Raw genomic sequence first — 15,039 nt, forward strand, 5'->3', positions numbered from 1 at the left:
GGGTCAGTATCTAGATCCAAACATGTATGTGTGTGTGTGTGTGTGTGTGTGTGTGTGTGTGTTCATTCATTGTTACATCAGCATAAAGTTCTTTGGGTTTATTCAGAGTTCGGACATATAGAATCCAGCCTGCAAATCAGAAACCTCGGCTATTTTTTATATCCTGCATTCTTTAGTAAACAAGTCCCTGCTCGCTCTGTTCAACCCTAAATTCTGAAAGCAACTGGTGTGTGGGTCATCTGAATGTTCTCAATGGAGTGCCTCAAATTTACAGTCTAAGGAAGCTCCATACAGTAGACTTCCACTTGGCACTAGGGTAAACGCCAGGAACTGTCATTCAACTTTAAATGGTGTGATCTTAATCTTTATGGACTGAATGATAGTAAAGTATAGCTGTGTATATTTCTAGCATATTTGTTTAGTGGAAAGGGGAAACTGCACAGTCCCAGTCACATGTCAGGAAAGTAGACATCAGGGAGTTATATAATCAAACAATGTGAGCACTAACTGCCATTCTTTCCCACTCTAGGCTCCCCTCCCGCATTTTGTCCTCATCCACACAAATTGCCATCTCCTGTGTGTAAAAGCCAAAAGCAAGAGAAAAGCCATCAGAATCCATGTCTAATTGTGAACACACACTTACCTTAACCAAGCAAATGCAGTTATTAACCAGCCCTTAAACGATAAGTGATGTCTATTGGAGAGACTGCCCTGCAGTCATTATGACTCTAGGGTATTAATAAAATAGTCTGCCTGTTACTCCAATCTCCTGGTTTCCATACACTGTAATCTTCACTTTATATTGAACTCCTCCCCAGAGCAGTAAAATTCCACATTGCTTTAAATGTTGTCTTTCTCTCATCAGAGTGTGAAAGAAGTGAAGCCTGTAATAAAAATCAAGATATATTAGCTTTTCTCCCCTGTCCCCAAGGCTTGAGAGAGAAGCTTATTGGAATTACCACGTCAGATAGTCCAACGTTCGTGCAACAGTCATAAAACTTCTATTAGATGCAGGGGGCGGGTGTAGATATTTACTTCTGATGCAGCAGCAACCACTGCCAAGACCTGCAGTAAAACCCAGATATTGGTTCCCTTCGCAGCACTTTGAGTCTGACTGTGTGTGAAATAAATAATGGAGAATTAAAGTGAATCCCAATAAAAAAAAAAGAGGATATTAATGACCCTATTTCTTAAATGGCAGGGTTATTGAACGTGAACCGTCAAACACACACAAAGAAAATGCCTTTGGATTTTTTTGAGGGGGGCGGGGTGGGTTACTTGCACAGACCCGATGTCTTCAGGCAGAGAAGAATGTGATAAGTTATTTATCTGGCTTATTATCTAAACAGCAGGGTCCTCACACCTGCTTGCTCACCCTAAGATAAACTTGTGCATTTTGGCACCCGCTCCCACTCCTGTGGTCGACAACGAGAGCTTGGCCATTGATATAAATGAAGTGGAATCAGCCCTTTAATAGGCACATGCTGCAAAATAATAGTAATGAATACTTGGTCCCAATTCCAAACTGCTGTAAGTAGGGACGACTCCATTCATGTGAATGGAATTGCAGCTGCTCAGTCCAGATCTAAGTTGGACTGGATGAGAAAAATCTACCACTCAGCAGCTTCTCCAAGTACATTTCCCTTAGGGTGCTGCTCCCCAGGACATTGTACTTGACCCTCTTTATCATTCCATAGCTGCGGATATGGCAAAGAAGGAAATGACTATAGGTGGGTTTGAGCCACTGAATTCGGCTCTGGATTTGGAACACCCCAAAGTGGGGCTGAGAGTCAGGCCAGTCTAGAGATGTGGTCTTGCTGCAAAATGTGGCTGTGGATCCGGATTCAGATTCTAGCCCTCCTCCGCCATGAAATGTGTTGGGATATCTTGTTCTGAGCTCAATTGTAGCAATTGAGTGCAGGCGTGCACCCACACACCCAGCCCTCTTTCTCTCCCAGAGACAGACAGGCAGCCAGCCAGCCATAGTTACTGTCATGCTGTCTGGAGTGGCTCATGACCATGAATGCCAACCTCAGGGCAGACTGTCAAAAAAGCAGGGCAGACACCCCAAGTTGGTGGATATTCTTTAATTAGCTTTCACCACCCAGTAACAAGCGTGAACTCCTAAATAACAGTCTTACCATGGAGTCACTACAGTTCTCTTGGGCATCCCAGACTATCTTGCCACCCAGGCAAGCTGGACTATGCGACAGATGGTCCCTTACACCAAAAATCACAACAATATTCAGGTTGCTCCTTGTCCCAAAGGACACTTACCCCAGGTCAACTGGACGCAGATCTCAAATGAAAGGCAGTGTCTGTAGCCAATCCTGTAACAAACTAACTAAAGATTTACTAATCACGAAAAAGAAATTTGAATTGGTTACAAGGTTAAAACAGGAAATATACACACACAAATGAATTACAGTCTTAGATTTAAAAAGGTAACAGCAGCTTCTGTAATAAGCAGCTCTGTACGTCCTCGAGGGCTGACCCACGCCAATCAGCATAGGGATCTCCTGCTTATGTTTAGGAATCTTTGTCCCTCAGAGCTCAGACAGCATAGATCCACCCAGTTTCTCCATGTCAGGGATTTTTATTACCCCCTCATCCCAGAGTCCAAGCTGATGGGTGAGTTCATGTGTGGGCTTTTCCTTCCTAAAGGGAGTTAGGGATGCAAATAAGGTCTTTGTCCTCTGATGCTACCCAATGCCTCATCTGCCTTCAGCAGGCCATCTTGTGTGCAGGACTAAGCACTTTACCTTAAATAATGCTTTTCCCCCCGTTTGGTGAGTTACACAATTACAGAAGTTTACAATGCAAACAACTCAACATAACTTCATACCATGTGGTACAGATGTTATAAGCAGGATTAATACACGCAGCCTCCTACAAGCATTCCATAAAGTCCATACACTAAATGCACTCTTATAACACTACTATCTATTTTAACTACACTAACCCACAGATGATTTGCAGCTATGTATTTGTCAGTGTTCAGCAAGGCCCTGGGCCTTGCATGAGCTGGCACAGGGTCTGCCAGCGTCAGCCATATTGACTGCCCTGGAAAATGAAAAAACACTCTTTATCCACACCTCAGACAGTGGCAGTGCAAGATCTACCCTGCACAGGCTTATCTTTTTATACAAGCATAGCTACTTAGCACCAGAGGTGTGCATGGTGCTGTGCATATGAATAAAACACATGGTCACTGCCCCAAGGAGTTTGTAATTTGAAATATAGTCATAACATGACAAATGATAACACACCTAGGGATCAGTAAGGGAATAAAGGAGGGTGGTTACCATAAAGTAGTTGCATCTTTGTTGACACATGTTTCTAGCCTAGTGACAGATAAGGATATTTGGAGCAAGGACAATGGGGAAGAGCTTTTTACCATTTTGACCTTGTTTCAAGGTCATCCCCAAAATGCCATGAATCTTAATTAACGGAGTGACTTTCAAATACCTACTGGACAGTAGCACACACGGAAAATGCTACCCCCACACATTCACTTGCATTCAGACTCCTCTAGGTGAGGACTGAGCGAATGTGGTTGCACTGGACCAAGAAAGCCAGTGGCAGAGAGATATAAAAGCTGATTAATACGACTCCTTTATAGGTCTGTTTAAGATACAGGGCCAGATTAATCAGAATGCTCTGGTTGTTTTGAGCCTCTCCAGTGATGCAGAGCAGCCATAAACTCCGTTTAACTTGCCAATTAAGTTGATTTTACTGTTGCTTTATAGTGTCAGAACAGCAGAAAGCAGTGGGAATTTCACAGTGAATGAGGACCACAGATTATAGGTAGAAAGGCTAGAATTGGACCATGCTGTGATTTTGCAGGACTCCTCGCTATATTAACATAGCATATAGATGTCATAGTCCCTCCTCATCTGAGCTTTGTCTAAACCTTTACATTGCAGTTAGTTACAAGAGTTATAATTATTTTATTGACATTTTTAACATCTAATTTGCTTCTAGCTTGGTGTATGTGGAGATAAGAATAAATGCAAAATCAAAGGAAGATCTAAAAGTCACATTGAAGTAATTGTGAGAACCTCACCTGAGAACTGGAGACCCTCAAACAGCTTAAAGGTTCAGGTCAGGTGACCACCTATAAGTTTGGGTGTTTATCCCAACTATCTGCATCTCCTGCATTTGCAAACTGGGCTGGAAATCTCTTGAGACCATATATTGAGAGAGTCACTTTGTTCCAACTACCATTGCACATTGAATTCAGAAGAGTGATTGCATAATTGGGATTAGTTAGTTGACTAAAAACTTTTTCAGGAACCCTGCCCCCACTTTTTTTCTGTTGAAATTTGAGATTTCAATTTAAAAAATTCAGCAACATTAGAATTGTTTTTACCATTTCTAGTTGGGATTTAGAGATGGCAAGTGTGAGGGAAAGAGGACTTGTTCATTCAGTATTGCAGGGTTGTAGTGAGGTCTCTAATGTTAACTTTCAGTGCCCACCAGCACAACAGAATTCTGTAGTCTCTTTCAGTGACTCCAAATCAAATTTGCTCATTTTGCAAGTCAAAACATGATTTTTCTAATTGCTACCATAGCAATCTCCACCAGGGATCTGAAAACCAAGCTGGGTTCTTTCTGTTTCCCACACTATTAGTAGTTAACGTTCCTCAGTCTGGAATTTAACAGGCGTTCTTGACAATGCAGAATGGAATCTAACTTGCTCTCCAGAAGCTGTATTGGCTCCTGGAGAACAGTATAAACTGCTTTTCTCCCAGTAATCAGATGTGACTTTAAGACACCCAGAGAAGGATGTATGTAAATTGAATAAGATGGTGCCATTTTTACACTATCACTATTCTGACCATAACACACGTTAATTCTTGACATTACCAAATACATGCTACAAACACGTGGTCTAAAGGATGTAGGATTTCCTCTGCAGAATGGCCATATTTTGTATATATTTATATTTCCAGCACTTGAATACCAAGGTTATAGGTGCTTTGCAAATATGATAGATATTGAAGTAAAGAATCACTGATGGTAGCTTTTCTGCAGAGCAACAATGTCCCTCACTCGAATACCTGACAGAAATAGGTCTGAGCCACCATATTCAGACCTTGAGCAAAGTTTGGGCTTTTGCTTCAGGCTAATCACTAATCTCGGACATGTTGACACCCCATATTTTGTTACAGGTAGCTGAAGGGGTGAGAGAAGATGGAGGGGTCCAGTATTTTTGCTTGAGGTTATCATTGATCCTGATACAGGCTCTGAAAAGAAAGTAGGAACTTTTTCTGCCTGCTGCATTGGCAAGCTTTGTGTGTATGGAAATTAGCATTCTTGCCGGGTACATGCAACTGTTTGGCAGGGGCATATCTCATTAATCACCCAATTATCCAGACAGGCAGTGAAGCCTTCCCTGCAGAAGTCTCCATGGCTGGAGGCTGCTGTGCTCCTGCCTGGATCAGGAACACCAGTCCCACCAAGCAACACGTTCAACACCATTAGTTTAATGGATTTTCAGAGGCGCAGCAAGAATCACCTGAGGAGGTGTCTGTCTCCTTACCCCTCTACTCCATCTGGCCTCACACTGTGAGGCTCCTCCCGAAGAGGTTCCTGTTCTTCCATCTTGCTATTTAAAAGAGAAGCACACATTTTCACAGCTGCTGCTTCTGGCCTGGGCTTCAGCCACTGAGGGGGGCTGTCTGTCATAGGATGCCATTTTCATACATCCTCTGCACTGGAAGAAGTTGTAGGCACAGGGGTAATATCGTTTCCTCTGTGCTGGACTGGGAACCAACAGACATGCTGTTATAGCCGATAGAGATGTCCGCTTTCTGTGACAGCTACAGATGGGCTTGAGCACCTTGGATTCCCCAAAATTATGGGATGTTTGGATCCAGAATTTTGGTTCAGGCCCATCTTTTTAGTGACAATGTAACTCACACTAAGAGGATGGCTCTTTGTATCCCTCTGATGGCTGGACCACAGAAGAGTTTATGAATCTCATCCAACTTTTAGCTACTAAACCTGTTATTGGTCCAAATTTGGGTTGACCAGAATCAAAACTGGTTGAGGATCGGCTCAGGAATAGGACAAGCATTTCAGTTAATCTCAGCACCCACAGAGGACCAGAGCACTCCATTAGCTGAACGCTGTTTTTTCAAACAAAGACATCTCCACCTAGTGAATGTTCTGCGGCTATAGTTGATGGGGGGGCGGTTATTTAATTATTTTTTTTAACCATAGAGTGTTTAGGCTGACGAATATAAAGCCTCATTAAGTATGTAAAAATATGGTCCTGAGGACATCTGTCATATTAGCCTATTGCCCCACTCTCAGATCACGTGAGAGCCACCCATTCTCTCTCTGAAAATATTGAGGTTTCTTTGGGTTGCCAGCAACCCTCTAAGAGAAGATATTGTTGTGTCTATAACTACATTAACACAAGTATAAGAGGGGTAGCCGTGTTAGTCTGGATCTGCAAAAGTGACAAAGAGTCCTGTGGCACCTTCTAAACTAACAGAAGTATTGGAGCATAAGCTTTCGTGGGTGAATACCCACTTCGTCGGACGCATCACATCAATACACTTACAACAATTAATATATAGATGAGGTTAGATGATACTTTCACTATTAGGCCTCTGCTTTAAATCTAAGGGTATGTCTTCACTACCGGCCGGATTGGCGGGCAGCGATTGATCTAGCAGGGATCGATTTATCGTGTCTAGTCTAGATGCGATAAATCAATCCCTGAGCGCTCTCCCGTCAACTCCTGTACTGCAGCTCAGCGAGAGGCGCAGGTAGAGTCAAGGGGGGAGCAGCAGCCGTCGACTCACCATAGTGAAGACACCGCGGTGAGTAGGTCTAAGTAGGTTGACTTCAGCTACGTTATTCACATATAGCTGAAGTTGCGTAACTTAGATTGATCCCCCCCCCCTCAGTGTAGACCAGGCCTAAGCCAGGAGACCAATCACTGAGAGTCATGACTATATGGTGGCCAAGGCATGAGGTATGTCACATGAGCTCTAAGCCCAGCTCCTAGTGTGGACAGGTATCCATTTTGCAAAACCCACCAGTACTATATCTGGTTTCTTTGTCTTAGCAGAAGAGTGAGCGGGCCTGGAAAAACCAAACCACCCTCTAACCCCTAGAGGCGATTCCTCTAGCACAGAGCTGAGGCATGAGTGGGTCAAAGTAAGGGAGGTTTTCCTGCCCTTGTGCTTGCTTCCCCTGTTCTGTGGCTGAGTAGAAGACTTCATTTCCCTGTCAATCTGGTGCTTTTCACCAGCACTAATTAAATAAATTCAATTAAATAGAAAAAAATGAAGATGGGTTGAAAAATACAACAGGAAAATGAAATCCATACAAAGCAACCAAAAAGCCTCAGCAATTAGTTGTTTGAGATTAATATATTCCTTTGTTCTAACACAACAACAACAAGACGCTTACTATCCCCTCCAATATATCACAATACCCAAGAAGACGGTTACCTCTGACAAACCAAACAACGTTGTAGAAAGAATAACAGGGACTCCTGAAGTGTTTGCTTTGTTGGGAGAGCAAATGAAATGAATGTTTCCTTAATAGAGAAAAATAGGTAACATTTTAATATAATGAGCTAATCATTATTCACTCCTATGGTATATTCATTATGCCTTATGAAGTCCTGTCATTATAATCTAGGAGCCAGGAATCCTTGTATCGGATTTCCACTATAACTTAGCATTCATTAGCGTCACCATTATTTTAAAGTGTTACAGACATGGGACTCCAAATTTATGTTCTTTCTGCATTTTTGGCCTTTTTTTTTTTTAAGGGGACACTGCTGATTTAAGTCACATAACAAATAATTTTACCTGTAAAAAGCAACAGAGGGTCCTGTGGCACCTTTGAGACTAACAGAAGTACTGGAAGCATAAGCTTTCGTGGGTAAGAACCTCACTTCTTCAGATGCAAGAAGTGAGGTTCTTACCCACGAAAGCTTATGCTCCCAGTACTTCTGTTAGTCTCAAAGGTGCCACAGGACCCTCTGTTGCTTTTTACAGATTCAGACTAACACGGCTACCCCTCTGATTTTACCTATGTAACCAACTGCAAAAATTTTAAAAATCCAATTTACTTTTCACTGTTTGTGCCTGTTGTTTGCTTTGTATACTTCTCTCAGTGCGGCAAAGGAAACACAACGAAGTCAGCTTCACTTTAGTATATACTCCAGTTCACTTTCAGGTTCTCAGTTCTGAAAAATGTTTGTTGCACACAGAGCAGGGGAATAAAAAAATGGTTATTTAAAATCAGTTATTTTGATTGGAGTTTTAAAATATTAACAGAAACATTTCCATTGGGCTTAGAATTATATGGCTATTTATTGGGTATTATGAGAGGTGCCGACTTCCTCTCTATCCAGGGGGTGCTCAACCCCGCCTCTGCCCCAGGCACCGCCTCCATTCCACCCCTTCTTCCAAGCCCCTGACCCTGACCCCATCTCTTCCCTCCCTGCCTGTTCCTGCCCCCGCACCTCTCCCCCTCCTCCTGCACGCCGCAGAACAGCTGATCCGTGGTGGGCAGGAGGTGCTGGGAGGGAGGGGGAGTTGCTGATCAGCAAGGCCATCAGTGGGTGGGAGGCACTGGGGGGAGGGGGAGGCACTGACCCACAGGGCTGCCAGTGGGTGCTGAGCACCCACTATTTTATTTCTGTGGGTGCTCCAGGAGCACCCACAGAGTCAGTGCCTATGTTATGAGATGGGTGTGGTATGACTGGAAGGCAGTTAGAAAACTCCACTGATGTTCAGAATTCTAAGAATTCTGTTTTGTTTGGCATGAATAAAATATCTCACCAACTTTGTCTTACAGTTGATTCTCCCCCCCCCCCCCCATAATACAGTATGTCAGGAATGACTTAGGTGCTCTTTCAACAATGCATTTACACACATGCTAATATTAAGCTTAAGCTCTTTGGGGGCTGTCCGTTCTGTATTTGTACAACGCCTGGCACAAGGGGTCCTGGTCCATGACTAGCACACTACTAGGCGTTATTGCCATACAAATCATAATAATTAAAATTAATGTGCTTAACTCTAGCCCTATTCAAAAGACATTTAAACACAGGCTTAAAGCCCACTGACTTCAATGGGACAGAAACACACTTTTCAAGTAAAGCAAGTGCGTAGATACTTTGCTGAGTCGGGGCCTTAGTGGTGGTGGTCAAAAGTGTCAGTCTTCAGACTAAGCAACAGCAATAAAAACGTCCCCACAGCGCCCCAGCAATGTGCCTCCCTGCCAGACTGGGAGGGACCCCTTGCTGGGCTGAAATAATAACTGAGTCTTTGTGTCCCATTTATCTTTGGCCTCTCAGCTCAGGTGCACTTTGTGCCAATTGCAATGGTGGCCTTTAGGATAACATTACAATCTATACATTCTAACAGATAGTTTCCTCTACTGAGGCTAAGAGAACCATGTGCTTGTGATTAATGAATCTCCTTTAACTGTCCACTATTAATTGGGGTTTTTTTAGCCTTATTACAGCCAGTAAATCTAAGGGGGTTTAGCCCGTTATTTCTTCCACACATCTCCCCCATCCCTCCACTTTCTCCATCCTGCCTTATTGCAGCCAGTAAATCTGCTTGTTTTTTCCTAAACGCGTTACATGATTTTACATACGTAGATGAGATTTCATTGTGCACCAAATCTCTTCTATTGGATTAGTGTCCTGGACCTCTCTGGGAACATCCAGTAATTGGGTGTTATTGTCCTTGAACCACCACTTCCTTTGCTTTTTTGAACATGTATGAATAATTAGCTTTGGCCAGTCATCTGGAAGGTACTCCTTTATACTGTACAGCAAGAATCAGTCAAGTCTAGTGTCATGGTATGGGAAGTCATCATTCTTAACACAACACTGTCCCTCTAACAGAAGTCCTCTAGATGTGCTGTATCTTTGACGGTAGGAACTCCATTAGCCTTACCCTGGTTATTTCACTTCTTCAAATGGCTATTCCTGGCCTCCCAAAGTTGCTGTTACATTGCAGGGGTGGTTGACAGCTTTCTTCACAGCTGTCACAAGGTACTATGTATTGCAATGCTTCTGGTGTAAATGAATGGCTATAAATGGGGGGGGGGTGTATATGGTATAGGAGATGACCTATAGCCTCAAGCACAGATATGAGAGGCAAATCTTGACTCATTCTGGCACCTCAGTAATGGACTAGAAGAGCATACCCAGGAAGCTATACAGAAAAGAGTGCCTCCACTGTCTGAGCTGTTCAGATTTTCGCTCAGGGATTCTCTGCACTCTGTTTAAAAGTGGTTGGAAAGCCAGTTCTTTGTTATCTTTTAATCAGGAGAGTGGGTGTAGAGCATGGCTCTTGTTTCTCTAGTGCCTTTCATTGAGCATATCAAAGTGCTTTAGAGGCATTAATTATGGAGTCTTGCAACACCCCTGTGAAATGGGTTCTTATGATCCCTGTTTTGTAGATTGGGAAACTGAGGCCCAGCGATGTTAAGTGACTTGCCCAAGTTCACCTGGAGTGAATGCAGGGCTCTGGTTTTTTTAGTGCTATACATATGCATTATTTACGTCTGCAATTGCATAGCCAGTTATGGTAACTGCACGTGCAAATTATGCCTGTGTACAATTTTAAAAAGCTGAGATTAGTCCTCTTGGTCCCTGGTCCTGTGCTTTAATTAGCAGACACTATTACTACAAATTCCCACAATGGTTGCAGAGCATATCAGTTGTCTGTGATTGTGGCAGATCAGGTGTCCGCTCTTGCCAAGGCTTTAGGCCTCAGCTGAGCACTGACAAATTCATTGCTGGAAATCAGTCTGTTTCACCTGTTTGTTAGTATGGTTAAGATGGGTATTGAATTTATAAAAATGTGTTAAGACTTGTAAATTACTGCATGCACTAATCTCACTTATAATATTGTTATCACGTGCTGTAAGGTAATAGTTACTTTTTTTCTTTAGCCCTGTAAAAATGTTTGTTCTGAAACTGTGAACCCAGTCAGGAGGGATTGTCTTGTAACCATCAAGAAGGCCTATCAAAACTAACTGGGCCATTGTGGGACATCACAATACAAAAATGTTGTTAATTGCCTCTTAACACCCATCAAGAAGGTAATGCAACAGGGATTGTCCCACTATCTTGAATTCTGGACGAAGGAAATAAAAACAAGAAAAATGTTCATCTCTCTTTGCTCTTTGGACTGTCACAAGGCCAGAGCTACAAAACAGAATCAGAGATTCCCCAGGTCAACCTGGGTTAGTCCGAAAAGCCATTCAGAGCTGACAGGTTACTAGAACTCTGTCACCTTTTAAAACCATAGACTATGGTTTTAACCATAGAGATTAAAGAGGCTAGGACTTTTCAGATTGGAAAAGAAGAGACTAAGGGGGGATATGATCAAGGTATATAAAATCATGAGTGGTGTGAAGACAGTTAATAAGGAAAAGTTATTTACTTGTTCCCATAATATAAGAACTAGGGGCCACCAAATGAAATTAATGGGCAGCAGGTTTAAAACAAAAAAAAGGAAGTTCTTCTTCATACAGCACACAGTCAACCTGTGGAACTCCTTGCCTGAGGATGTTGTGAAGGCTAGGACTATAACAGGGTTTAAAAGAGAACTAGATAAATTCATGGAGGTTAAGTCCATTAATGGCTACTATCCAGGATGGGTAAGGAATGGTGGTCCCTAGTTCAGGGGTCGACAACCTTTCAGAAGTGGTGTGCCAAGTCTTCATTTATTCACTCTAATTTAAGGTTTCGCATGCCAATAATACATTTTAACATTTTTAGAAGGTCTCTTTCTATAAGTCTATAATATATAACCAAACTATTGTTGAATTTAAAGTAAATAAGGTTTTTAAAATGTTTAAGAAGCTTCATTTAAAATTAAATTAAAATGCAGAGCCCTCCTGGATCAGTGGCGAGGACCCAGGCAGTGTGAGTGCCACTTTAAAATCAGCTCACGTGCCGCCTTTGGCACACGTGTCATAGGTTGCCTACCCCTGCTCTAGCCTCTGTTTGTCAGAGGGTGGAGATGGATGGCAGGAGAGAGATTATGACTCATTTGTGTATATGTGTTTGCTTGCTTTAACTTTATAATAATCCTCTCATTTATTTTTCCTAGTTAATAAATCTTTAGTTAGTTTATTATAGGATTGGCTACAAGCATTGTCTTTGGTGAGAGATGGGGTACAAATTGACATGAGGTAAGTGACTGGTCCCTTGAGACAGGAAGCAACCTGAATCTTTTTAGATCATTGGTGTATAGCAACCTACTATAACTAAGTCCAGCTTGCTTGGGTGGCAAGATAGACTGGAGTGTCCAAGGGGACTGGCTGTGACACTGTGGTAAGACTGTTATAGGGTGTCAGGAGTTCACATTTCTTGCTGAGTTGGTAAAATCTAATTATAGAACATACAACCAGTCTGGGGGGTCTCTGCCCTACTTCTTGACAGCCTGCCCTGAGGTTGGCACTCACGGTTGAGTGCATACCACTCGCTAAATATATTGATTTTTATGCTGTTGTACTAAATGGAGGCTTGAATTTGTTACACACCAAAGATTTTCAGTATAAATAATCCAGGCTGTCTACAGAATATATGGCTGGGAGGTGTTCCACATGGATTTGGGCTGCTGAGATGAGTTACATTTTCCCAGCTGGTATTGGTTTCTCTTACCAGACTGCATCACTGAATTGCACAGATTGTAAGTGTCTCTGGTAGGGAGATGCGGTGCAGCATGTCTTCATCATGGCTGATGATATCTCTTTCTCAGGGCAGCTGGGTGTGGCAGACCCAAAAGATCTCTTGTTTCAATCCTTGTGATTCAGGAAGCCGCTAAGAAACTATACAACACAATTCACTTGAAATCACCCTGATGAAAGGGTGGTTTTTCTTCAAGTGAGAGATGATTATATGGGAAATTGCCTGGCTTCAGCTTTAAGGCTAATCCAAAGGGTGGTGGGTGAGAGTCTGCCTCATTTTACTTCCTGGACGCATAGTCGCAGCCCGGGTTGAGGCTCTGCTGTCAGTTTCCAGATGGAGGGAGATGCCTGGAGATAGGGTGACCAGACAGCAAGTGTGAAAAATTTTGACAGGGGGTGGGGGATAATAGGAGCCTATATAAGAAAAAGACCCAAAAATCGGGACTGTCCCTATAAAATCGGGACATCTGGTCACCCTACCTGGAGATGACAATCCAGACAGCTGTTGGTCCTGCTGAAGCTGGGTGTACATTGAGGAATTACCCATATCCAATGTGCACCAGAGCAGCACTCTAGATAAGCTGGAACAAAGTGTGGGTGTGGGAGGTTGCGTCACAAATTCAGAGGATCCAGAGGATCTGTGACTATATAGATCCAGTAGTCAAAACCTCCTTGAAGGGGGTACAGAGGGGAAGGGGCATTAGTCGTTATTCCAGCCCAGGAGCTTGCAGAGGGGCTGTGCTGTATTGGGGAATTCCATTCCCTTGATGTCTGCCTAGTTCCTTGCCTGAAGTCTGATTACCTGGGCTTTGCGAGGGGAAGAGATTAATTTCACCCTTCGGGAGTGTAGTTTATTGGGCTATTGTTTAAAGGTCTGGGGATGCTGGGTTCTCCTCTCACACCAGTTTTACCCCAGTGAAACTCCACTGAATTAAATGGAGTTAAATTGGTTTTACATCACTGCAAGTGAGACATGAATCAGGCGTAATATCTTCATGCTCACTGCTTTAGAAAGATTACATCTCAGGGCTGAGTTTAGTAGTAGCAATCCAGTATTTTATATTCTCCAAGAGCATGGTGGGGTAGATTGTTTCCCTTTGGTCTATTGTGATTATACTGCCTAGATACCATGGTGAGTGACTCAAAAATATCATAGATAGATGATAAACAAAAGGATAATTATTCCCTTGTGATCTTAACTATTCATCTAGATTCCTTTCTGTCCTCCTCTGCCCCACAGGATTAATCCAGGAATCAGTTGTGTAAAATCACGCAGCGTCTCTTAGATAATATGGTGAAGAAATAGACAGCTACAGCAATAAAATGTTGTTTTAATGATGGCAATTTTCTGGCCCATATTAATTTATCACACGCTCCAGAGGGCACTTTGTTATGAAGCTATTGCATCCAACACTTGCCTGCTTTATTGAAAGGTGAAGAACAAAAAAGCCTCGAGAGCTGGCAGAGGAATTTTATAACTGTTCTCACAATCTTGATAACTTGCTATCTGTATTGAATGGATACGGAAGCAGCCGCTAAAGATCGCCAATGGGAGCAACAGGAGGAGTAACTCTGGCCCATTCCAAAAACAAGGAAAGGGCTCAAACTTCTGCTCCCTGAAAGGGCCCAGGAGCTGAGGTAGATGAAGAGGGGACCTGAGCCTCTTTCTCTCAACCGCTTCCCCCCCAAATCAATTCCTCCAGCTCAGCAACATAACGAGTCCCCACCAGGTGTCATTTCCCTCACAGAGACATCCCTGTTTCTATTCCAGTCATGTTCACCTGGTCCCCAGAATTCTTTGCATTGGCTCTAAGGAACTCCACAAATTATTCTGAGAATCAAGGCCTCAGATGCACATGATGCCATTTTGGGCAAGCAGAAGCTCTACAGCTGAAGAAGGGAGGTTTGGGTCTGTGTGACTCTGGTGGTCCCAGTGACTACATCCCTCAGATGGGCAACCCTAATTAACTTATGCCTAAAGCCATCTGTGGTGTGTTCTCCTCAGTAGTTGTGCCCTTGGGTAAAAATGTCCAATTTTCAGAATCTGCAGTCAGAAAATTACAGGTATAATCTTTCCCATTGATACCCATTAAATACCCACTAACATCCATAGGAGTCCCCTGTAGCATTTGTTTGAACAATTATGCCTCACTCACCCCTTGTAAGCAATGCTGGCTCATAAGGTTGCATCACCAAAACAGAGTCAAATGATGTTTCATCCAAGACTGCCTCCTGGCCCTGGCTCTGGTATGAGGAAGGCCAAGAAGAAATGAAAGCTTAGCTCACTCCACACTATTAGGTCACATTTACATATCTAACTTCTGGAAACTATTCATTGACCCCTGG

The sequence above is a fragment of the Trachemys scripta genome, chromosome 7 (genome assembly GCF_013100865.1).
Source record: "Trachemys scripta elegans isolate TJP31775 chromosome 7, CAS_Tse_1.0, whole genome shotgun sequence".
Classification (NCBI taxonomy): domain Eukaryota; kingdom Metazoa; phylum Chordata; order Testudines; family Emydidae; genus Trachemys; species Trachemys scripta.